General features: G+C 43.3%; 1 protein-coding gene across 3 annotated transcripts in view; it reads left to right on the top strand.

Moving 5' to 3' along the window:
• Positions 1-15361, top strand: part of SUPT3H (SPT3 homolog, SAGA and STAGA complex component) — a 462022-nt gene extending 446661 nt beyond the window's left edge. The window contains exon 13 of one of the 3 annotated variants that reach the window (XM_032649933.1): positions 15023-15361. The gene's annotated coding sequence lies outside the window, so the exon portion shown is untranslated. Of the gene's footprint in view, positions 1-12018; positions 14667-15022 lie in introns of those variants that run through there. The other 2 variants (XM_032649935.1, XM_032649932.1) reach the window with 2 other exon arrangements.
• The last annotated feature ends 7880 nt before the right edge of the window (positions 15362-23241 follow it).

The following is a 23241-nucleotide window of genomic DNA, read 5'->3' as shown; positions in this document are numbered from 1 at the left end:
GTTTTCTTTTTGTGTATTCTTTGGAATTTTCTACATAGGTGATTGTTATTTGCAAATAAAGACAGTTTTTTTTCTTTCTTTCTAATCTGTATACTTCTTATTTCTTCTTCTTGCCTTATTGCAGTGACTAGCATCTCCAGTACACTATTGAGCAGTCATGGTGAAAACAGACATCCTTGCCTTTTTCCTGAATTTATGGGGAAAACATTCAGTCTTTCATCATTAAATTAGCTGCAAGATTTTCTTAGATGCTCTTTATCATATTGAGGGAAGTTCCTTTCTTTTTTTTTTTTTAAATAAGTTTACTTATTTATTTATTTTTGGCTGTGTTGGGTCTTCATTGACGCACACAAGCTTTTTCTAGTTGCGCGAGCGGGGGCTACTCTTCGTTGTGATGCGCAGGCTTCTCATTGCACTGGCTTCTCGTTGCAGGGCATGGGCTCTAGGCGTGCAGTCTTCAGTAGTTGTGGCACGTGAGCTTCAGTAGTGGTGGCTCACAGGCTCTAGAGCGCAGGCTCAGTAGTTGTGGTGCACAGGCTTAGTTGCTCCACGGCATGTGGGATCTTCCCAGACCAGGGCTCAAACCTGTGTCCCCTGCACTGGCAAGCAGATTCTTAACCACTGTGCCGCCAGAGAAGTTCCTTTCTATTCTTAGTTTGCTGAGTGTTTTTATAATGAATGGATGTTGAATTTTATCAAATGGTTTTTCTGCATCCTTGGAGATAATATAGTTTCTCTTTTTTTGGTGGTACATTGCATTGATTGATTTTTTTATTTAATTATAAATGACTTACAACATTATATTAGTTTCAGGTATACAACATAGTTATTTGATATTTATTTACATTACAAAATGATCATTGGGATGCATTATTTCTTTGAATTAGCATTTTCGTTTCCTTCAGATATATCTGATTTATCTTTTTTGGAGTTTATAGAATTTCTTGAATCTGAGGCTCGATGTCTTTCATCAATTTTTTTTAACATTCTCAGCCACTATTCTTCAAATATTCTTCTAGGATTTTAATTACATGTATGTCAGACTTTTCACCATGTGCAAGATGTCTCCTATGCTCTTTTTGAAATTTCCCATCTTTTTTTCTCTCTTCTTTATTAATCTGGATATTTTCTACTGACTGACCCATCTTTATTAATCTCTTTTGCTGCATCCAAAATTCTATTAAGCCCATCTAGTGAACTCTTAATTTCAGGGTTTGGTTTTTTTTCAGTTATGCAATCACCATTTGATTCTTTTTTTTTTTTAATTTATTTATTAATTTTGGCTACGTTGGGTCTTCGTTGCTGCACACGGTCTTTCTCTAGTTGTGGCAAGCTGGGGCTACTCTTCTCGTTGCGGCACACGGCCTTCGCATTTAGGTGGCTTCTCCTGTGGAGCACAGGCCACCAGGGAAGTCCCCATTTGATTCTTTTTTTAAAATGTTATTTTAAAGTCCCTTTCTGATTACCCCAGTGTCTGGGTTGCTTATAGACCTGCTTTTGTACTCTGGGATTTTTTCCTCTTAGTTTTCAGTCACTTTGTTCTGTATCCCACTATGCCTAGGATTTTTTCTGCTGAATACCAGACCTTGTATGTGAAAAAATGTAGAAGCTCTGGATGATGATTTCTTCCAGAGAGGATTTAATTTTCTGGCAAGTGGACAGGGATGTAGTCAGATCAAGGTTGATCTTTTTATACTTTGCCCGTATTCATAAAAGGTATACCTAGGGTCTCAGCTGAGAGCCTGTGGTGTTTACCAGACCCTTCAACCTTGGTGAGCACTGAAATCCAGCCCCTGACTCCCTGGACCCATAAGATGGATGAAATTTCTGCTCACCTCATTCGCCTCCCAGCTTCTACTCTTACCCCATACATGTGCAGCTTTGGAGTTGATGTATATTTCAAGGAGAAATTTCATGTAGAATTATAGGTTCACTTCTCTGCAGTTACCTCCTGTCTGAGATTGTGGTCCCTCATTACCTCTGTACCTCAGCCCCAAGCTCCAACCTCTGCCTCTCCAGCCCAGTGAGACTGCTGCAAGCCCTAGACCACTGCTCCCCATGCAGCTTCTCTTACTCTCACATTTAATTGGCAAATTCCCTGAAGGAAAAAATGAACTTTCCTCTTCTTCAATTTCTAGTGCCTCAAACCCTGACTGCCTTGGCTTTTTACTGATGCCTCAAATAAAGTGCGCTTCCCAAAGATGTCCACATTCACATCCCTAGAACCTGTGAAGATGTCACATAACAAAAGGGAATTAAAGTTACAGGACTGGAATTAAGGTTGCTGATCAACTGATAATCACGGGAGATTATCCTAGGTGATCCAGGTAGGCCCAATCTAATCACATGAGCTCTTAAAAACAGAAGGAGGAGGCAGAAAAGTGGGGAAGATAGTGTGACATCAGAAGGACTTGACACTGCTGGCTTTGAAGACAGAGTAAGGGTGTCATGAGCCAGTGAATGTGGTGGGCTCTAAAATGGCTCTTGTAGCCAGTAAGCAAACCGGGACTTTGGTCCTACAGCCAAGAACTGAAAACTCCCGACAATCTGAGCAGGAAGTGGTTCTCTCCTACAACCTCCAGAAAGTAACATACCTACCAACACCTTGGTTTTAGTCCACGAGACCCATAGCAGACTTCTGACCTATAGAACTGTAAGGTGATGCATTTGTGTTTAAGCCGCTAAATGTGTGGTAATTTGTAACAGCAGCATAGAAAACTATTACACAATTGTTTTGCATTTTGTCCAGTTTTTCTAATTGTTCTCAGGTCAACGATTAGTCTCGATGTATCAGTCAGAGTACAGTCAGAGTCAGAACCACTGTGCTTATGGGATAAAGGTTTTATTATAGGAATCAGATCTTCCAGAGCTGTGGGAGGATTTGGGAAAGTGAAACCCTAGGAAGGAAGTTGGAGGATCAGAGAAAAAGTCCACAACCCATCAATTTGGGAAGCAAAGCACAACCACCTGACAAAGTAGTTGCAAAGTGACAGCTCACAGGAAGGTCTGTAGGAAGCCATGCTTCTGTAGAACTGCTCCCTCTGTGGGTCTACCACCAAGTGTCTGGTAGTGAGCTTGGAGCCTTTGTTTGGAAATAGGATCCTCAGTCAGGAGGAAGAGCTGGATGGAGAGTGGAGGAAAGGGAGGATAAGCTAGAACCACCAGCACTTCTGTGGCAGTAACTGCATCTAACCACAGTGAACTTCAAAGGTTAATAACTGCTTCACTGCCATCTTCCAAATCTTGCATAAACTTCTCTTTTGGCCAACTCTACTCAGAACCATATAGGGAAGGGAATTCTGGAAATGTAGTTTCAGTTTCACCAAGTTGACACAGTACCAAATAGTCTACCCTTTGTCAACTTGGTATCCATACAGCATACACTTTTTTTTCTTTCTTTCTTTCTTTTTTGCGGTACGCGGGCCTCTCACTGTTGTGGCCTCTCCCGTTGCGGAGCACAGGCTCCAGACGCGCAGGCTCAGCGGCCATGGCTCATGGGCCCAGCTGCTCCGCGGCACGTGGGATCCTCCCGGACTGGGGCACGAACCCGTGTCCCCTGCATCGGCAGGTAGACTCTCAACCACTGCGCCACCAGGGAAGCCCTACACCATACACTTTTTTTTTTTTTTTTTTTTTTACACCATACACTTTTTTTTTTTGTTTGTTTTGTTTTTTGTTTTTTGCGGTATGCGGGCCTCTCACTGTTGTGGCCTCTCCCGTTGCGGAGCACAGGCTCCGGATGCGCAGGCTCAGCGGCCATGGCTCATGGGACCAGCCGCTCTGCGGCATGTGGGATCTTCCCTGACCGGGGCATGAACCTGTGTCCCCTGCATCGGCAGGCGGACCCTCAACCACTGCGCCACCAGGGAAGCCCTACACCATACACTTTTAACCGTACTATTAAATCCTCCAAATAAAGACAATAGCAAAATGCTTCCCCCTAGCATGACACATGCTAACCCTCTCCTCCAAAGAGGATATGAATACCTTTGTGGTCTTCCTCCTGAAAATCTATAAACTCAGTCTAATCATGAGAAAAGCATCGAACAAATCTCAGTTGAGGGATATTCTACAAAACACCTGACTACTCAAAACGGTCAAAGTCATCAAAAACAAGGAAAGTCTGAGAAACTATCACAGCCAAGAGGAACCTAAGGAGACATGTCATAAGTAAATGTAATGTGGTCCTAGGTGTGATTCTGGAACAGAAAAAGGACATTAGGTAAAAACTAAGGAAATCTGAATATAAGTATGGGCTTTAGTGAATGATAACATATCAAAATTGGTTCATTAATTGTAACAAATATACCATACTAATGTCAAATATTAATAATAGGAGAAACTGGGTGTGGGGTATATAGGAACTTTGTATTATCTGTGTAATTCTTTTAATAAATATAAAACTATTCTAAAATTAAAAGTTTATTTTTTTAAAAAAAGATATAGTCCAATATGACACATCCATTTGGGGTGATGTTTGTTCTTTTCTATGAGTTGATATCCTGCAACTTAAATACTGAGATGTATAGCTAACCACTATTAATACCTGATAATAGGGGAAAGGGAGAGGGGGAAATAATAAAGAATTGTTTAATACCCAAACAAATACGCTGTATTCACATTAAAGTAAGGAAGAGATACTCATAACCACTCCTGTCATCATTTCTGTAACAGGTCCAGTGGTCATAGCTAGAGCTTATAACTTCCTTCTTCCACTAGGCAGTTCATACTCCCTTAGCCCTCAATAAACACCTCAGCTGGTATGGTTCCTTGCTTGATGGGGTGAGCCTGCCTCTTTCTGTTTCAGTTATATTTTGCTGTATAACAAATCCCCCCGAAACTTAGTGGCTTAAAACAACAATGATTTATCATTTCTCATGATTCTGGGGAGTCAGAGATTCAGGCAAGTCTTGACTAGGTAGTTCTGCTCCGTTGGCATCATCTGGTAGTTATCAGCTGCATTCAGCGGGCAGCTGAGCTGGACCAGAAGGATCAAAAAGGCTTTGCTCATCAATTTGGAGATTTGGAGCCTCAGAGCTCCCCATGATCTCTCCTTTTGCTTCTGACAACCTTTGGCTTCCTCACACATGATAGTTTCAGGGTAGTTGAATTTAAAAGACAACTGGCTTCACACAGATGGCCAACAGGCACATGAAAAGATGTTCAGGGCTTCCCTGGTGGCGCAGTGGTTGAGAGTCCGCCTGCCGATGCAGGGGACATGGGTTCGTGCCCCGTTCTGGGAAGATCCCACATGCCGCAGAGCGGCTAGGCCCGTGAGCCATGGCCGCTGAGCTTGCACGTCCGGAGCCTGTGCTCCGCAACGGGAGAGGCCACAACAATGAGAGGCCCGCGTACTGCAAAAGAAAAAGAAAAGATATTCAACATCGCTAATTATCAGAGAGATACAAATCAAAACCACAATGAGGTATTACCTCATACTGGTCAGAATGGCCATCATCAAAAAGCCTACAAATAATCAGTGCTGGAGATGGTGTGGGGAAAGGGAACCCTCCTGCTCTGCAGGTGGGGATGTAAATTGGTGCAGCCACTATGGAGAACAGTATGGAGGTTCCTTAAAAAACTAAAAATAGTTGCCATCTGATCCAGCAATTCCACCCCTGGGTATATATCTGGAAAAAATGAAAGCACTAATTTGAAAAGATAATGTGCCTATCAACAGATGATTGGTTTAAGAAGATGTGGTGTACACATACAATGGAACAGTAATCATCCATAAAAAAGAATGAAATATTGCCATTTGCAGCAACATGAATGGACCTAAAGAATAACATACTAAGAGGGTGTAGGCATGGCTTCTCCTACTCCCAGTGTCCTCCCGTGTGAGGAGGGGTCCTCAGTGCCCCTAGAGGCACTCCATCTGTGGCCCAGGAAGCACTAACTTCAGGGCAAGAATGTTCTAGGCATTTGTTCAAGTGCCCAGCTGGTCAGGTGTGATGCTGGTGGTGTTCCCTCTGCACCACGGCTCTCACACTTTTATGACCACGATCATTTATAAAGCACATGGGGAAGTGTGTGTGTGTGTGTGTGTGTGTGTGTGTGTGTGTGTCTAGGCTCATCCCTCAGAGATTCACATCCAGTAGTTGGGAGAGACCAGAAATGTACATTTTTAAAACATGAGTCCTTCCAAGCAACATAGATGGACCTAGAGATTAACACACTAAGCGAAGTAAGTCAGACAGAGAAAGACAAATATCGTATGATATCACTTATATGTGGAATCTAAAAAACAATACACATGAACTTACTTACAAAACAAACTCAAAGACATAGAAAACAAACTTACGGTTACCAAAATGAAAGGGAGGGAGGGGAAGGATAAATTAGGAGTTTGGGATTAACAGATACAAACTACTATACATAAAATAGATAAGCAACAAGGATTTTCTGTATAGCACAGGGAATTATATTCAATATCTTATAATAACCTATAATGGAAAATAATCTGAAATATGTTAATATATATATAACTGGATCACTTTGCTGAACACCTGAAACTAACACAATATTGTTAATCAACTATACTTCAATTAAAAAAAAAAAAAAGGCGGTCGTCTTCCAAGAGGGATGAAATGAAAACTGATTCTTCTTCAGGTGTGGCTCTGAAGTTCCACAGCATCACTTCTATATTTTGCAGTCAAAGCTGGTCACAAACCCAGTCCAGGTTAGAGGGGAAGGGAAATAGGCTCTATCTCTTGGTAAGAAGAGCAGCAAAGAATTTGTGCCCGGTTGTAATCCACTAAACTGGTTGTGGAAATCTCTTTTTATCTTCTTTAAGGCAAATTCTCAGAACTGGAATTGCTCCATGGAAGGTATGCCTCATTTTAAAAGCTTGAGACTTATCCAGATGGCCCTCCAGTTGGGTTTTTCCAGTTTTCATTCTCATTAACAATGTTTGAAAGTCAGTTTCCCTGTGCCTTCACCAACACTAGGTATCATTACCTTTTTTAATCTTTTCCAGTTTAAAGAAGGGGAAGGTCTGACCACTGCATTTATTTGTATTTTTGAATACCATTGAGGTTGAATATTTTGAATGTGTTTATGGCCATGTGTCGCCGTTCTTTTTTGAATTGCCTAATCTTGTACTTTGCCCATTCCTCTCTTGGGCTATTCCTGGGTTGAGTGCTGATGTTGGTCCGAAAACCGGGTTACTAAAGTTTAATTGCCCTCAAACAACCCAACTAGGTTTCTAAATATTATGAATTACTCTCACCCAAAAAAAAATCTATCTCCATTTCCATTAGTTTACTCTCTACTTCCCTAGATCATATCACCTTTTTCAGTTCGTTCTTTTCTCAGATTCACAATATTAGAACTGCAGAATCACCTCATTTTTCAGTTGAGGCTTTTGACAACAAAAGAGGAAAGGGTCTTGTCCTTTCTAAAGGTGGGGAGTCTATTCAGTTTGAATGCATGGAACCTCTCTTTTGGCTTCTGGTCAAAACTACACCAACAATGCATTTAGCCCCTTTACCAAAAGGGTTGTGTCCTTGTGTCTGGCACTAAGAAGTTCAGTCTATCCATAACTTTTGCCTCATGAATAACTCAGATCCTAAATTCCCCCTGCCCCTACTTGGCTGTGTGACATTTTATAAATTGCTTTAACTTTGGGGCCTTGGATTACCCATCTGTTAAGTGGGAGCACTGAACTTCTACTCAGTGATTCTGAGACACTCTTTTTACTCTTGAAGTCTGTTGTTTAAGAGGGCATTAGAGAGAATGGATTAGGGGAAACCAGCATAGGAGAAAGTTGACCTTTAAGAAATTTATTTCGGCCTACAATGTCTATTTTTGAAGGTAGCCTAATCAAAGCTTTTTAAAAATAGTTTTTAATTATAGGTTTGAAACTTTGTGTTATTTGTAATGCCTTTTTAGAAGCATGAAAATAGCATTTCTCTCTGTACCAGCTTTGTGCTTTCCCATTTGGTAAACACTGATTTTATTTCTATCTGTTGCCTGTAGGAGTAGACCAAGCCAACTCAGTACTTCCTGTTTACCTCCTGGTCTTACATATGGTAGATTGCCACAGACCTGCTCTCAAAATAAGCTTCCTTGGTTTAATTCTGCATTTTCTGATTAGGCAACTGGCCTGTCAGTACTTAAACAATGAAACAGTTTGGCTACTGAAGACTTGTTCTGACATTCCCCCTTCAAATTGTCAGTAGAAAGGAAAGTCACTTAATGTAATGGCAGGGATAATACAATAGTAGGATTTACATTTAAATGGGGACATCACACAGTACCTTTCATTTGAGAATATCAAAGCACTTCCAACTCTTAAACTTGGAATGTGTGACATGGGCGAACACAAAGATAGTAAATAACCTGATTTCCTCTGGAGATTCTCAGTGCTCTAAATATCTATTTTTTAAGGAGGAAGATTGAATGTTATGTGTATTGAGTGAATAGACTGTAAGCTTAGAAATATTTTATGTTCCCAACATAGTTTATTCTGCTTAGCGTAAATCATCAGCGCCAACCATAACTTACCATTTACTGGAGCTTTTCCGGTTGTATTACACTTTTCAGTTGTATTACACTCATGTCAGACACACCTTCGTACAAGTCCCTCCAAGGTCAATAGTTTAGAAATTCTGCCTCTTCCATCCCCTTCTCCACTCAACACTTATGGAAATATATGCTAATTGGAACAGAAGCAGCCTACCCAACTAACAGGGTTAGACCACTCTTAACACAGGATTAATGAAATAGAAGTTTAGGGTAAAAATAACATTTTTCAAGCCCTAAGAGTGTAGATGCCAAGTAAAAGCCAACAGTTCTCCAGGATCAGTCAAATCCCACGCTTTGCCCTCCTTCAACTTTGTTCAACGGAGTTGAAGAAGAGGAAATCCTGTACGCCCACCGTTGCTCTTGGCCACTGTTGCCACCCTCTGGCCCTCCCACCTTCCCTGAAGCCACAGCTCAGCAGTCACCATTGTGGAAAACAGGACTGCAGACTCAAGGTGCAGAATGAGACTCTACACATTGTTTACTGAGGTGACACGCAAGCAGGCACTTGTGCACAGGTAGCTACCTGTATTCATGGCCGGCCTTTGTAGATGTGAGATTCATGTCCATAAGAGGGCATTTAGAGACCACAGGTATTTAAAGTGACAGATATTGGCAAGAAGTTGAGTTTGTGAAGTATTCTACATTGCTGATTTGTGACTGAACCATGGGTTAAGAGACATCTAGAGCTATCAGAGGCTTAGAGAACAGTATTTGCTCAGAGGGAGAAAAGCCTAAGGATCTTATCAGTTTGCTGAGACTAGAATTGGCGTCCTGTGTGACAGATCTGTAATCCTGGGGGTGAGGGGCTGACTTCCTTTTAGAGTTCCAGGATCTTTCAGGATCCAAAGGCAGCCTTCACCTCTGGATACTCAGCTCTTTATAGACACCCTGAATTCTTCCAAACTGACCGATCACACTGGAAATAAATTTTGCACACTTAAAAAGTGATAACTCTTTCGCATCTAGTACCCAGATCTTAGTTTCTAAGTATTCTCCACTGATATTCAGGCTCCTTGGAAAAACAGCTGATTCCAGGACTGGGGCAGGGAAAGAGGCCTTGAAAAATTAGCCTGGAACTTCCTAATTCACCAGAAAATAAAGAGTTGCTCAAAGAACCACAGGGAAATAGCAAAAATGGGAGCTTGAAGAGGCTCCCACTGGCTAAATCTGGGAAAATTTGATTATAGTAATGGGTTATCATGCATAGAATAAGATAAATAATTTTGAGTCCATACAATATAAATAAGTAAATAAATAAGGGAGAAAGTGAAAGCTCTTCTTTGCCATAGAATGCCAACTAATAAATATAGCTGGAGTTATGGCATTAAAAGATCCTCAATGGGGGAGAAAGACTGATAAGGAGTAGAAATTTACATAGTCTCAAATTATCTCCCCACAAATTACCTGTTAGTTACAAAGGAAAACTAGTAACAACAACAACAAATCTGATGTTCTTTCGGTTGTTCCTTGTAAATATTGTTAATTAATTTTTTTATTGTTTTGGATCACAAATTTAGTTAAGCATTCCTTTTGCTTGAATTTTGTCTTTCTTGAGGTCACGCCATTAAATAAGAAATGCAGACAGAAATTCATGTATAACAGTTCAAAGAATACCTCCAATGATGACAGATCCTTTGATAAGATACACTTAGGGTAAACGCCTAATTCCACTCTTTTTGTTCAGACCTAATGAAATTGTTCTCCCCTCCAAAAGCCAGATCAGGCTAACCGCGCAGCACAGCAGAGACATGAGGGAGCAGAACCCACCCACCCCCCTCATCCCCCGCACTTGGATTAGAGGGAGCCCGAGAGCTACAGCACTGGGTGGGCAGAGAGGTGGCCCTTCCAGGTTGGCCACTGAACTACATCTGGTGCCTCCCCTAGGGAGGATTCTGACCTTCTTTACTTCTCCTTTTGTTGTCTGTATAAGACCAGAAACACTGTTTCCAGTTACTGTGGTGGTTAGGTATCTGTGGCAGGCAGGATGCTGGTGTCCAGAGAGGGCAGGTGGGGTAAACAGAACCCCTAGATATTGCTGGCTCAGCTGGGCTCCTGGCTACCTGGTTACGTGATGAACTGCACCAGCATTCCAGGGAGACGGGACAGGCACCTCGAAGACTACATTCAGACACTGAAATACACACCCACCAAACAGCCATCCCAGACCTCTAATCTTACTTTATGACCAAACTATAATTACATTACAGCAATTACTTGAATATTACATTTTTATTACTGTTATGTCATTATGTCTACTAGGAAAAAATATGCCTACTTTAAGCAGTAGGATTCTTAATGACTCATTTAAGCTCTTTAAGCTCATTTAAGCTATCCGAAACCCCTGACTTAAACATTTTGGCCAAAATAATTTTTAGAGCCTGGTGGGAAGAAGAGGGTTAATCTCCATCTATATTGTTGCCCAAAAACCAAGAAAACTTTCACTGGTGGATGTACTTCTAGAGATTAAAAAGTTCCAGCCAAGGCTGATCAGAAAGTTATGTTACATTTAAGAGCTGTGTTTATAAAGCCATCAGTTCCTTATCATCTATTGATCAGTTCCAACTACTGACAAAAAGTAGAGAACTCAGGAAACATCCATGTCTCCATCTTCCAAATGTGTGGAGGCATATTTCCCATCCTTCCAATGTCAAGCAGGAAGATTCTTTAGAGGCCAGCTTGGCCCATTTTTCAGCCCTTTCTCTGGAAGCCAGTGGTTTTACTTGGAACTCACAAAGGACACTCCTCAAATAGTTACTAATGTAAGTACATTTTCTAATCATTATATTTTACTTCATTACCTCTTTTTAGGTAGTGTCTCATTAGGCCTGATCTTGCTGAAAGATTCCAAGCTGTCAGACTCAGTATATTTTCTCAGCAGGGGGTCCTTTGACCCTAACCACTTTGCAACTTAACTGTGTCCCTTTCCCAAGCAGTGCAGGCCCAGACAAGCGTATGATGCCTCTTGTCTCAAAAATAATTCTATACTTTGAGAGCCAGGATTCAGACCCTTGAATTTGGGGAACTTACCATATGAGCTGGTGAGTCGAAATATCTAGTTTTAACCACTTTTGAATTTTTTTACACATACATTTACCCCAAAATACCCTGTGCCTTAAACAAGCACTTTCCTACAAGAAGATGAAGCAGCTAACAGGTTTTGCTTCCCTTAGGCCAACCAAGCCCAAGGTTTGTTTTTTGCTTCATTTTTTAAAAAGTCCTTTTGGCAAATATATGTCCTCTATGTTACTGTGTAAAATTCAGTGCCTAATTCTAAAGTTATGTACATCTGCCGGACATATACGCTGTTAGACATTCATTGCTGCCTACCAATGTGAAAGGTATTACCAGGTCTATTTTTAACATTGTTTTGGCAAGGCTGTTGCTGTGGGGAAAAAAAAAAAAATTCCTATAGAATTCTTAATGAGAAAACTGAATGATTCTTTGAAATGTGGCTGTGATTCCCTGACTTATTCAGCGGTGATGTCACAGGTGCTGAGAAGCAAGAAACAGTAGACTCGCTCGTTTGCCAGCGCGCTCTCAAGATGCACCAGAAGGGAAATGAAACTCATCTCGCCTGTGGTTTGTGCTGAGCTGTGCTTCCCGCCACTGCTCCGGGTGTCACACAGGCCCCTGCTCGGGACATGTCTCACACACTCGGTTTGTCATCCCTGTGAGCCTGTGTCATGGAAGGATGCGCTGTTTGCATGTGTTTCTTATAGAACTTGATCGGCCCACTGGCCTCTCTTCTGTTCATTACCCACATTTGTCTTAGAAAACAGCCACCTTGTTCTAGCTGTTGGAGAAAGACAGGGCTTTCCTCCAGCTCACCTGAGTCCCCTCCGTCGCTTAATTAGCAAGTGGCAAGAAGTTCAGAGAAGTCTGTCAGGACAGGAGAATGTGCTCCGGCCTCCTTGTCACCTAATTTGAATCCTGGGCCACACTCTTGGGCAGAGGACACAATGGCACATCAGGTGGTGTCCTGGTCAGGTCTCAGGTGGGTTTGTAATATTAAAAGAATAATATAATATTAGTGAATGCAAGGCAGTATCTGAAAGGAAAGCCAACGTTCCCTTGACGTTTATAAAAACATTATTGTAACAAGTGAATTCTTTCTGTGGAATCTGTTAAACTAATATGCAGTAAATATAATGGTTCAAAGTCAAAATCCCATTCTTGATTTATGGATTTACCAAATTAACCTGCCAGACTCTCATCCTTCTTGCATAGGCGAAACTACAGAACCTTTCCACAGTCTCACTTCAATCTTCGGCTACACGTTCCAGTCCCAGACCTGTCGCTGGCACCACGAATGTTTTCCCCCTTCTCCTGATGTCGTCTCAACATCTCAGGGTCGTTGGCGTTTTCTCAAGACTGTAACCCTTATGCAGTCGTTCATGGGACCAGCTGGTGACCTCACACACTCCCCAACTGTGCTGCAAACCATTTCAACACAACCCCATGCCTCGGAGTTTTGATAACTTGACCTGGAGCTCCTGGGTCTGTAGCAACTTGGGGGCAGCTCGGTACCTGCTAAGGTATTGCTTCCCCTGCCCCCGGCCCCCCAAAAGGGCTGTAAAAGGTTAGGGTTCTGAGAGGTGGGCAGAGGCTGTGGCACACACGCTCCTGGGCCCACAGAGGAAGGCCTTTCTCCTCCTCCCTGGCACATGTCCGTTCTGACGCCTCCTTCGCTAAGGGTCACGTGCTCCAGACCAGCAGCCACAGCAAGAGGGGCCAGCCCTGGGGTGAAGAAAAGAGATGCCGAGGCATCCTCAGAAGGACGCTGTCCTTCCCCTCACATATCATCCGCTGCCCGCAGCCCAGCTCCCCTGAAGCCCTGGAGGGGCGGCCACGGGCAGAGTGACGCTGACTCAGAAATGCCCCCTTTGTGCCTCTTTTGCCAGTAACAGAACTTCAGTAGCAGAACTTGATCTTTCAGGAGTCTCTTTGGGAATCTCTGGGTCTTCTGCTTTTAACAGCTAAGTGAAGCAGTATCCCCTTACAAAAGGAAAAATGCAGCTTCAAGATTTGCTCAAGACAGAATGATGACACTTGGCAAGTCCAAAAAGAAGAATACTTCACTGCCCACTCCCTGCTCCCAGATGTTCGGATCACTGAGAAATGGTACAGCCAGGGTGAGGGGGTGCGAACTGCTTGTCTATTTGGCGTCTCCTTGGGGGGTTATAAAAAACAAACAACAAAAACACACACAGAAAAGCTCGACACGATAAATAAACCATCGACAGTAACCTAAGATGAAGCGCTCCTGCGAGCTCCTGAGCCTGTGTGTTTGCGGCTGTTCTGCAGTTAGCCGAGGATGCTCGTGGATTGTGCTAACGCAGCACTGAGCCCCGGGCCAAACACCTTCTCAGGTTTTTTTCCCCTCTGTGTTTTGCTAATCCCTGGATGAAACATAATCGCAGAGCAATGTTCAAGGTTGGACGCAACAGGGAGGAACTCGGCGTTGGCTCCCACCCAGTGGAAATAACATGCCATTGGACTTGACAAGGCAGGAGGAAGGATGTTAAACAAATACACTCCCTCCAGCCTCCCTAGCAATGGCTCGCTGCTCTCCACAGAGCCCCAAGTTTCCCCAAGCTGCTCACTCAGCTCCCAGGTTTCATCACCTGAGATACGTTGTATAAGATAAATAGGCAGGGAGGCCAACAAGCAAAAATTCCAATCAGGAAAAGAATGGAAAGAGAATTAAGTCATTTATTCCCCTCTAGGGCAAAATTAAAGTAACAAAAGTATCTGTATATAATAAATATATAATTATACATAATAATTAAACTCCAGCCCCTTGCAGTCATCATTCTTTTTCCCTTTCTCTCAAACCAGAGGAAAACATTTCTCCTTATTGTGATTTCAAGTGCAGACTTCTGAATCAGAAGTTCCAGGTACCACCTGACTCCTTGTCATTTTGTGTTCTGATGACAGCATGGGAAAGGGAATCAGAGAATGGGACAGAATTTTCTCCAGTGAACAGAGAGAGAAGGCTGTCTAAAAGTACTCATCTGTTCCACATAAAGTTATCTAAAATATACACACACACAAGTGCATGTATTTGTAACTCATTTAATCTTTTTTTTAATACATTTATTTTATTTATTTATTTTTGGCTGCATTGGGCCTTTGTTCCTCCTCGCGGGCTTTCTCTGGTTGTGGCCAGCGGGGGCTACTCTTCGTTGCGGTGCGCGGGCTTCTCATTGCGGTGGCTTCTCATTGCGGTGGCTTCTCTTGTTGCGGAGCACGGGCTCTAGGCGCACGGGCTTCCGTAGTTGCGACGTGTGGGCTCAGTAGTGGCTCGCAGGCTCAGTAGTTGTGGCGCACAGGCTTAGTTGCTCCGCGGCATGTGGGATCTTCCCGGACCAGGGCTCGAACCCGTGTCCTGCGTTGGCAGGTGGATTCTTAACCACTGCGCCACCAGGGAAGCCCTCTCAGTTAAGATTTACAACAACGCTCTGAGATTGATACTGTTATTTTTATTTTACAAGTGGAAGTCTGGGGTGCAGAGGGGTTTAAGACCACACAGATTCAACCATGGAACGAACTGGAGATCTCCACGTGGTTCTAGACAGAAAAGCGGGCTCCGAGGAGTCAGGGAGGCAAAGCTAGAGGTTAAAGACAGTAACAACAGCAAATCCCCCTACTGTCAGGAGACTAACAAGCAAATAAATAATAGAACCTGGCCTCAGTGCTCAACCTTTTCCTAAGGAGCTTAGAAAGTGCTCAGATGGATATGGGGAGGGGGAAGGGTAAGCTGTGACAAAGCGCGAGAGAGGCATGGACATATATACACTACCAAACGTAAGGTAGATAGCTAGTGGGAAGCAGCCGCATAGCACAGGGAGATCAGCTCGGTGCTTTGTGACCGCCTGGAGGGGTGGGATAGGGAGGGTGGGAGGGAGGGAGACGCAAGAGGGAAGAGATATGGGAACATACGTATATGTATAACTGATTCACTTTGTTACACGGCAGAAACTAACACACCATTGTAAAGCAATTATACGCCAATAAAGATGTAAAAATAAAAAGAAAAAAAAAAGAAAGTGCTCAGAGGTGATCTTGCGTCTTGTCCAGTTATAGTTGAGTTGCGTTGTAGGTTTGCCGAGGGCATTGTCATAAATCTGTGCTGAAACCAAACCTGGAGCAGGTCTCCCCTCTCCTGTCGGTCCAGCTCTCATGGAATCAGACGTGATGGAACCAGGAGGAGCCACGTCAGCATTTTTACCTGATCCTGGGATGGAGAAGGTAAAATGACAGCCTTCGTTACCGCACCTCCCAGAGTGGATCCATGTGGCCTTTCACTGTCTCCCTCCGGGCTTCTCTCTTTTCCTCTGAAACCATGAATCCTCTTTGACCTCAAGGCCATGAAGCCAAATATGACCGCTGGCCCCGGACGAGCTCCTATGGCTGTTACCAGTGTCTGCAAGCATGGCTATCACTCCATCTTCCTGCGGATCATCCAGGACCCTCCGAAACAGCCTTTTCTCTTGTATTCCGCAAGCCCTCAATGTGTCAAGCACTGTGCCACGTGGCACAGGAAGGATGCAGCTTCTGCAGTGTTTGCTCAGCCAAGTAAAGTGAAGCTCGTCTCAGTGTAAGCTATTCACTACGTGATTCTCTCAGCCCTACTGCCTACCAGAGTCTGCTGAACTTTCCTGGACATGGCGACGAGGTGAAGTAGTGAGAACTTCCCTCCAGGCTTTGAGTTCTGGCTCTGGTCCTGGTCAGCTCTCCACCCTTGGGCATGTCTCTTGACCTCTTGGAGCTTCGGTTTCCTCATCCATAAAAGGGAGGAGATAATTCCTACCTCACAGGAGTTGAGTGGTGCCACTGTGACCCCACCTCCAGCTTTCATCAGATTCTCTAACTTTCTGGTTTATTCTGAAGATTCTTTTAAGTAATCAGCAAAAGCCAAATGTTCCATCCGCTCCCTGTTTTTTGTTTGTTTTTTGTTTTTCATTTGATTTCCTCCAGAAAAGTGTGTTGCCTGTCTCCTGGGTGAACGTATCCCTTGCCAACTTCTTCGAAAGCCTGTGACAGAGGGGAACACGCTTCTACTAAATGCCACCGGGGAAGAGAATGGAGGGAGGGACAGTACCCCCCTTCTACCTAGAGAGCCTTTCACAGACACGGTACTTCCTCACCTGCAGCTTCAGCTCATCCCACAGCAGCCCTGGGTAGTGCTCAGAGCTGGGACCATCAGCCCATCTTCCAAATGAGGAAACCGAGGTTCGCAGAGATTGTGTGGCTTGACTGGGGCACACAGCTGACACGTGAAGCCAGATCTCTAAAGCAGGTCTCCGACTCCACATCAGTGCTCCTTCCACCACAAAGAACCTCTTCGGGGAGAAGTCCTTTTCCCTGTTGCAAATCCAAGAGGGAAAGTTTTTGACTATGGCCTAGGTTATGAGAGTTGGGTGGCAAGGTGACCCAGGCCTGCCTTGCCTCCTGCATTTGCTGGAAGACTCTTGCTGTAGCTTCCTTTTCCAGGAACACAGAGAATTAGGGCCTCTGTTTCCATAAGTGATGGAATTAATCCAAATCTGGAATCACTGTAAGTCCCAGATCTCATCCACCAGCCCAACCTCACCCAAATCTCCACTTGTTACTTCATGTGAGGGCTTGCATGAGTAATTATTCTGTTTGAGCCTTAATTTCCTCATCTTTTAACTGGGGATAATAATACCCACTTCTCATGGTTGGGATGACGTATTCTCATATGTCAACAATTACCATATTGTAGGCATCTTATGTGGGTGTGTTATGTGCCAGGAATTATTCTTTACTGCAGGTAAACAGTGAACAAGATAGAAAGGGACCTTACTCTTGTGCAGCTTACCTGCTAAAGGGGGAAGGTCAATAATAACCTGACTAACGATGAACAAGGTAAGTCCCAAAGAGAAATAACTGCTGAGGAGATGTATGATTGAACATATAAATGAACATTTAAAAGTACTCAAACTGTGGCTTCCCTAGTGGCGCAGTGGTTGAGAGTCCGCCTGCCGATGCAGGGGACACAGGTTCGTGTCCCAGACCGGGAAGATCCCACATGCCACAGAGCGGCTGGGCCCGTGAGCCATGGCCGCTGAGCCTGCGCGTCCAGACCCTGTGCTCTGCAACGGGAGAGGCCACAACAGTGAGAGGCCCGCGTACCACAAAAAAAAAAAAAGTACTCAAACTGAAAGAAATAATCTTAATTGAATATTGTACGGTGAAACAGCCACACAGAGAAAACAATATTTCAGGTCATTTTTTAAATACAGTATTCTGATTATACATCCCTAGTAAGATATATTCCCAGGACAAAAAGAACCGTAAAGAAATCTTAATGTTTATAAAGTAGCCTTCTTATAATTTAAAGTTACATTGGAAAATTAATATGAGTTCATAATTCTTTTTTCTCTTAAAAAATAACATATTTCCTAGCTCTCTCTAGCCATTGAAAAGGCTTAGAAGCTGACAGCCCAGTAGCAATAAGTTCCTAGTTTTGTGGTCTCTAAATCTGATTTAGTGACCACAATAAAGGAGCCAAAGATTCATGGTGAAATGGTTGATTCCAGGTCTAAGGCAAGAGATATATAAGATGAGCCTTGGATATCTTGCACAAGAAAGCAAGGAAACAGCCAAAGACTAATTTTAATGCATCTATTCAATAGAACCGAGGACATTAAAGAGTCTTCTTGAAGGGGCTTCTCTTGGCCTAAGGATAATTTGAACATCAAAAAGATCAAAACACATCAAGTATATATATACATTTCAGCCACAAGCTTAAAACAATTCTAAAACAAAAAGTCACACGTTACCTCTTTGCAGGTTACTGAGCCACCAACTCTGAAATTTGCTTTTAAAAATTGGGAGGAATTAACCATTTATCCCATCTTTGCTGCATTTTGGTATAACCAAGTTGTTGTTAGGGGAAAGTTTTCCTTTGTAGAAGAATTCCAGGTAATAAATGCAAGAAAGACTTGTAGAAGTATAAAAATCACCATTTTGAAACTCAGTGAAATAATGTATCTAGCAACAATCATTGGAGGCTGCTGAAATCATTGGGTAAAAGGTTGATGGGGAGCTTTATGATGGAAGAGTCAGGCTGGCACCACTTCAACCCCCCAGTCAATCATAGCATCACTAAAGGTGGGACAGCTGAACATGGTGTGTTTCATGATGTGATGTACCCCTATGAAGTATTACCAAACAAACTTGAATCTGAGTCTGTAGATCTAACTACCGGTGTACAGGAAGTCCAGCAGACAGAGGAAAAAATCAGGGAAAACAATCAACCAAATTGAAAGTGTGGGACCTCCTTCAGGTCAAATAACCTGATTTCTCCACCAAATAGATGACGTTAAAAAGGTAGGGAAGGAAACAACCTAACTGTCCATCGATGAATGAATGGATAAAGAAACCGTGGCATGTAGAGAGAGAATGGAATATTAGTCAGCCATAAAAAATACAAAATCTTGCCATTTGCAACAACATGGATGAACCTCAAGGGCCTTTTTATACTAAGTGAAATAAGCATAATAATAAGTCAGACAGAGAAAGACAAATAATAAAAATACCATATGATCTCTCTTACAGCTATATGGAACCTTTAAAATAAAAAAGCTTATAGAGGGACTTCCCTGGCAGTTCAGTGGTTAAGACTCTGCGCTTCCACTGCAGGCGGCACAAGTTCAATCCCTGGTCAGGGAACTAAGACCCCACGTGCAGTGTGGCATGGCCAAAAAAAAAAAAGTTTACAGATATCAAAGATACAGACGACAAATTTGTGGTTGCCAGAGGTGGGGTGTGGGGCTGGGAGAAAGAGGGGAACTGTTTTTGTTTTCATTTTTCAGTTTAAATAAATTGAATCAAAATAGAAAGAAAAAAAATGAAGAAGTGAATAGAATATCCATGGACTGGGGGACAACTTCAAGAGGTGTAACATATGCATAATTGGAACACAAGAAGGAGAAAAAAAGCAAGAACAGAACAGAAATATGTTTGAAGTAATAACGGCCAAAGTTTTTGAAAAATCAATGACAACACAAAACCACAGATCCAGGAAGCGCAGAGAATACAGTTTCAGGTAAATACCAGAAATTCCACACCAAGTATGTCATGTGTGTATTATTAGTCAGGGTTGTCCAGAGAAACAAAATCAATAGGATCCATTGGATTGACCGAAAAGTTTGTGCCATAGGATCTTACGTAAAAACCTGAATGAACTTTTTGGCCAACCCAGTATATGTAGCTATGTAAGAGGAAATTTATTATGAGAATTGGCTCACATGATTATGGGTGAAGTCCCACCCACAATTATATTAATAATTATAAAATATAAAATAAAATTAAAAGGTGGGGGTGGTAGGTAGGGGAGGTTTTAAAGAATGGAAAAAAAAAAACTTGGGAGATATAAAAACCAAGTGCCATGTGTCGATCTTGGTTGGATTTGAACAAACCAACTGTAACAAATCAGGAAGCTTTGAACATGGACTGGCTATTACTGATTTTAAAGATATAATTTTAAACTTTTAAAACATGATGTCACAGAGATATACCTTAAGCATTAGAGATGGACACTGAATTATTCAGGGTGAAATTAAATGATGTCCCTGTGTGACAGGCAGAATAATAACCCCCCAAAATGTCCACATTCTAATCCCTGGAGCCCGTGAATATGTTACTTTACAAGGCGAAGGGGATTTTGCAGATATGACTGAGTTAAGGATCTGTAGATGGAAGGATAGCCTGAATGGGTCCAGTCTAATCACATAAGTGATGGAGGAAGGAGGCCACAACTCAAGAATGTGGGAAGCTTCTAGGAGCTGAAAAAGGCAAGGAAACAGATTTCCCCCAAGAGCCTCCAGAAAGAGACACAGCCCTGCCAACACCTATAAAATAATCAATTTGTATTGTTTTAAGCCACTAAGGTTTTGGTAATTTGTTACAGCAGTAAATGAAAACAATGCATACGGGATCTGTTTTTAAATGCTTTAGAGAAAAAAGTGAAAATAGATGAAAGATTAGAAAAATATCAATAACTGTTGAAATTGGAAGATGGATACTTTGAGATTCATTATACTATTCTGTCTACTTCTACATTTGAAAATTTCCACAATAAAAGGGTTTTGAAAAATGACTGGAGGGTGGGGAGTAGTTGACGGGAAAAGGAGAGGGTTTGAAGGACAGGATGGTTTCATGGTACAGCATGAGATTAGAGGTCTCAGACCAAAGACCACCAAGAGTGACATGTTACGTGGATTAGAGAGCTGGCTCCTAGTCACCAGTGTGATGCTGAATGCTCTCTGTATGGACCAAACCAGGAGTAAAGGACTCTCTCCAGAAAGCACAATAAATCACTCATTTACTGAACGTTTCCTGAGCACCTGCTGTGGCATTGATCGCTAGACGTAGCCCTTGTGCTCTAAGATCTTGACCTCATGAAAGAAACAGAAATGTAAACCAGAAAGATGGTGGAATTCAAGCCCTGCTCATTGAAATCACACACTCCTTTGGCGGAAGAGGTAGGAGTGAGGTCTCATTTGTGTCTCAGAGGGAGAATAATTTGTGTCCATCCAGCCCTGGCCACACCCCACCCCATGAAAAGTATTTGTGTGCTCACCAGCCTGGTTGGCACCCATTCCAGCCACATGAGCTCCTGGACCCTTCACACTACCTCAGGTGGGGAAAAAAGTAAACATTCTCTCAAACTGGCTGAAGGAAAAGGGGGTTTGGTAATGAGGGGTCAGGGCAGTAGCTAGGGCAGAACCTTACGAGGGACGGCCACTGGGACCGAGTTGGCTGTAGAAACACAACAACTTCTCTCTGCCAGCTCTGCCCACCAGTGCTCTCTCCCTTGTATGGCGGGATAACATGCTGAACAATTTGCTTTGCTTGGACCGGATCCTTTTCAGTCAGTGGCATCCATTGTCTCAGAGTATTGCGGCTGTTAAGCTAAAAGGAAGGGAAACAGACAGAAACCATCAGTGCCCGTTTTTGGAAAACAGACTTCTGACATTAATAGCAAAAACATTAGTGCTGAAAGCCAGGGTTTTTGATTGGCAAGAGCCAGGCTATTGTGGGAGCAAAAGAGTCTGTTGCACACTAAAAACCAGATTTAGGAAACACAAATGGCAAAATCCTGAAGAGCTCTTATGCCATGGGCTAGACTGATGGCCTCGATGACTGGAGAGGAAAGAGACCACCAGGTCCCAGAGATTAACTGATCCACAGGCTGGGAAACAGATGGGACAGACAAAGGGAAATCGGCAGGGTCCAGGGTGAGAGGATGGAAGTGGGCTCATTACCTAGAGGCGGCCAAGCCAGCGCCTGAAGACTCCTGGGTCCTATCGCCTGCCCGGAATCCCAGTGGGGAGTCTCATTATAAGTCAAGTATCTCCATTGGCCCGAATAATGCCCCAAGACGCTGCTCAGCCCATCCTAACTGCATCTACTGTAATGGCGCAGGACACACATGAGCTCCCCAAACGGAAGTGACACACAGAAGGGGGTAGAGTATGGACGTGAAGGCTCCCAGCACCTTCCTTTACATGGGACTGAACAGCCCAGGATCCTTCCCTAAGCGAAGAGAATGGTGAAACACTGCCCTCTTAGACAAAACCAGCCACCCCAGACGCAGAGGCACAGAGCCCTCAGCTGGAGTCACTGCATTGAGTCCTCAGGCTCCGGACGGACAATCCAATTGGCTCAACTTGGGTCAAGAGCCTCCTGTACCTCCCATCTGTGGTTGGCCTACAGCTTCCTCCCCGACGGCACGCGCTCTGGTTCCCCCCATGTCAAAACCTGTTCTCCAAGTCTCACCCCTTGCTGTTGTGGTCATCAGTGACCCCACACTGCCAAGTTCAGTGCCACTCCTCTCCTTAGCCTCTCAGCAGCTTGCGACCCAGCTGACCACTCCCCCCTTTTCCATACTCTCTTCTCTTGACGTCAGCGATGCCATCCTTGCCTGGCTTTCCCCCGACCCCGGGAGCTATTCCTTCTCAGTCTCCTGGCTGGTTTCTCCTCCTCCGATCACACATTTACTGTTGGCAAGCCCAAAACTTGGTCCTTGATCTTTTCCATCCACAGTGTCTCCCTAGAGATCACACCTACAGATCTTCCTGGACTTACGATGGGGTTACATCCCAATAAACCCATTATTAAGTTGAAAGTACCATAAGTCAAAAATACATTTAATACACCTAACCTACCAAACACCATAGCTTAGCCTAACCTACCTTAAACGCGCTAAGAATGCTTATGTTAGCCCACAGTTGAGCAGACTCATCTAACGCAAAGTCAGTGTTATAATAAAGGGTCGAATATCTCATGTAACGTATTGAATACTGTACCGAAAGTGAAAAACAGAATGGTTGTCTGGGTATAGAATGGTTGTATCGGCTGTTTACCCTTATGACGGAGTGGCTGACTGGGACGTGTGGCTCGAAGCCGCTGCTCAGCGTCACCAGAGAGGATCATACCGCATACCCCTGGCCTGGGAAAAGATCAAAATTCAAAGTACAGTTTCCACTGGATGCGTATGGCTTTCGCACCATCCTAAAGTCAAGCCATCGTAAGTCGAGCCATCGTAAGTCGAGGACCATCTGTGGTCTTATGGCTTTGAACACCATCTCTTTGCCAGCAACTCCCACATTGATATCCTCCAATGAGGATATATTCTCCAATGAGCATCAAACTGATATATCCACTGCCTACATGACA

The sequence above is a fragment of the Phocoena sinus genome, chromosome 11 (assembly GCF_008692025.1).
Source record: "Phocoena sinus isolate mPhoSin1 chromosome 11, mPhoSin1.pri, whole genome shotgun sequence".
Lineage (NCBI taxonomy): Eukaryota > Metazoa > Chordata > Mammalia > Artiodactyla > Phocoenidae > Phocoena > Phocoena sinus.
The sequence above is the reverse complement of the archived record's forward strand: the minus strand, read 5'-3'. Positions and strand labels throughout refer to the sequence as shown.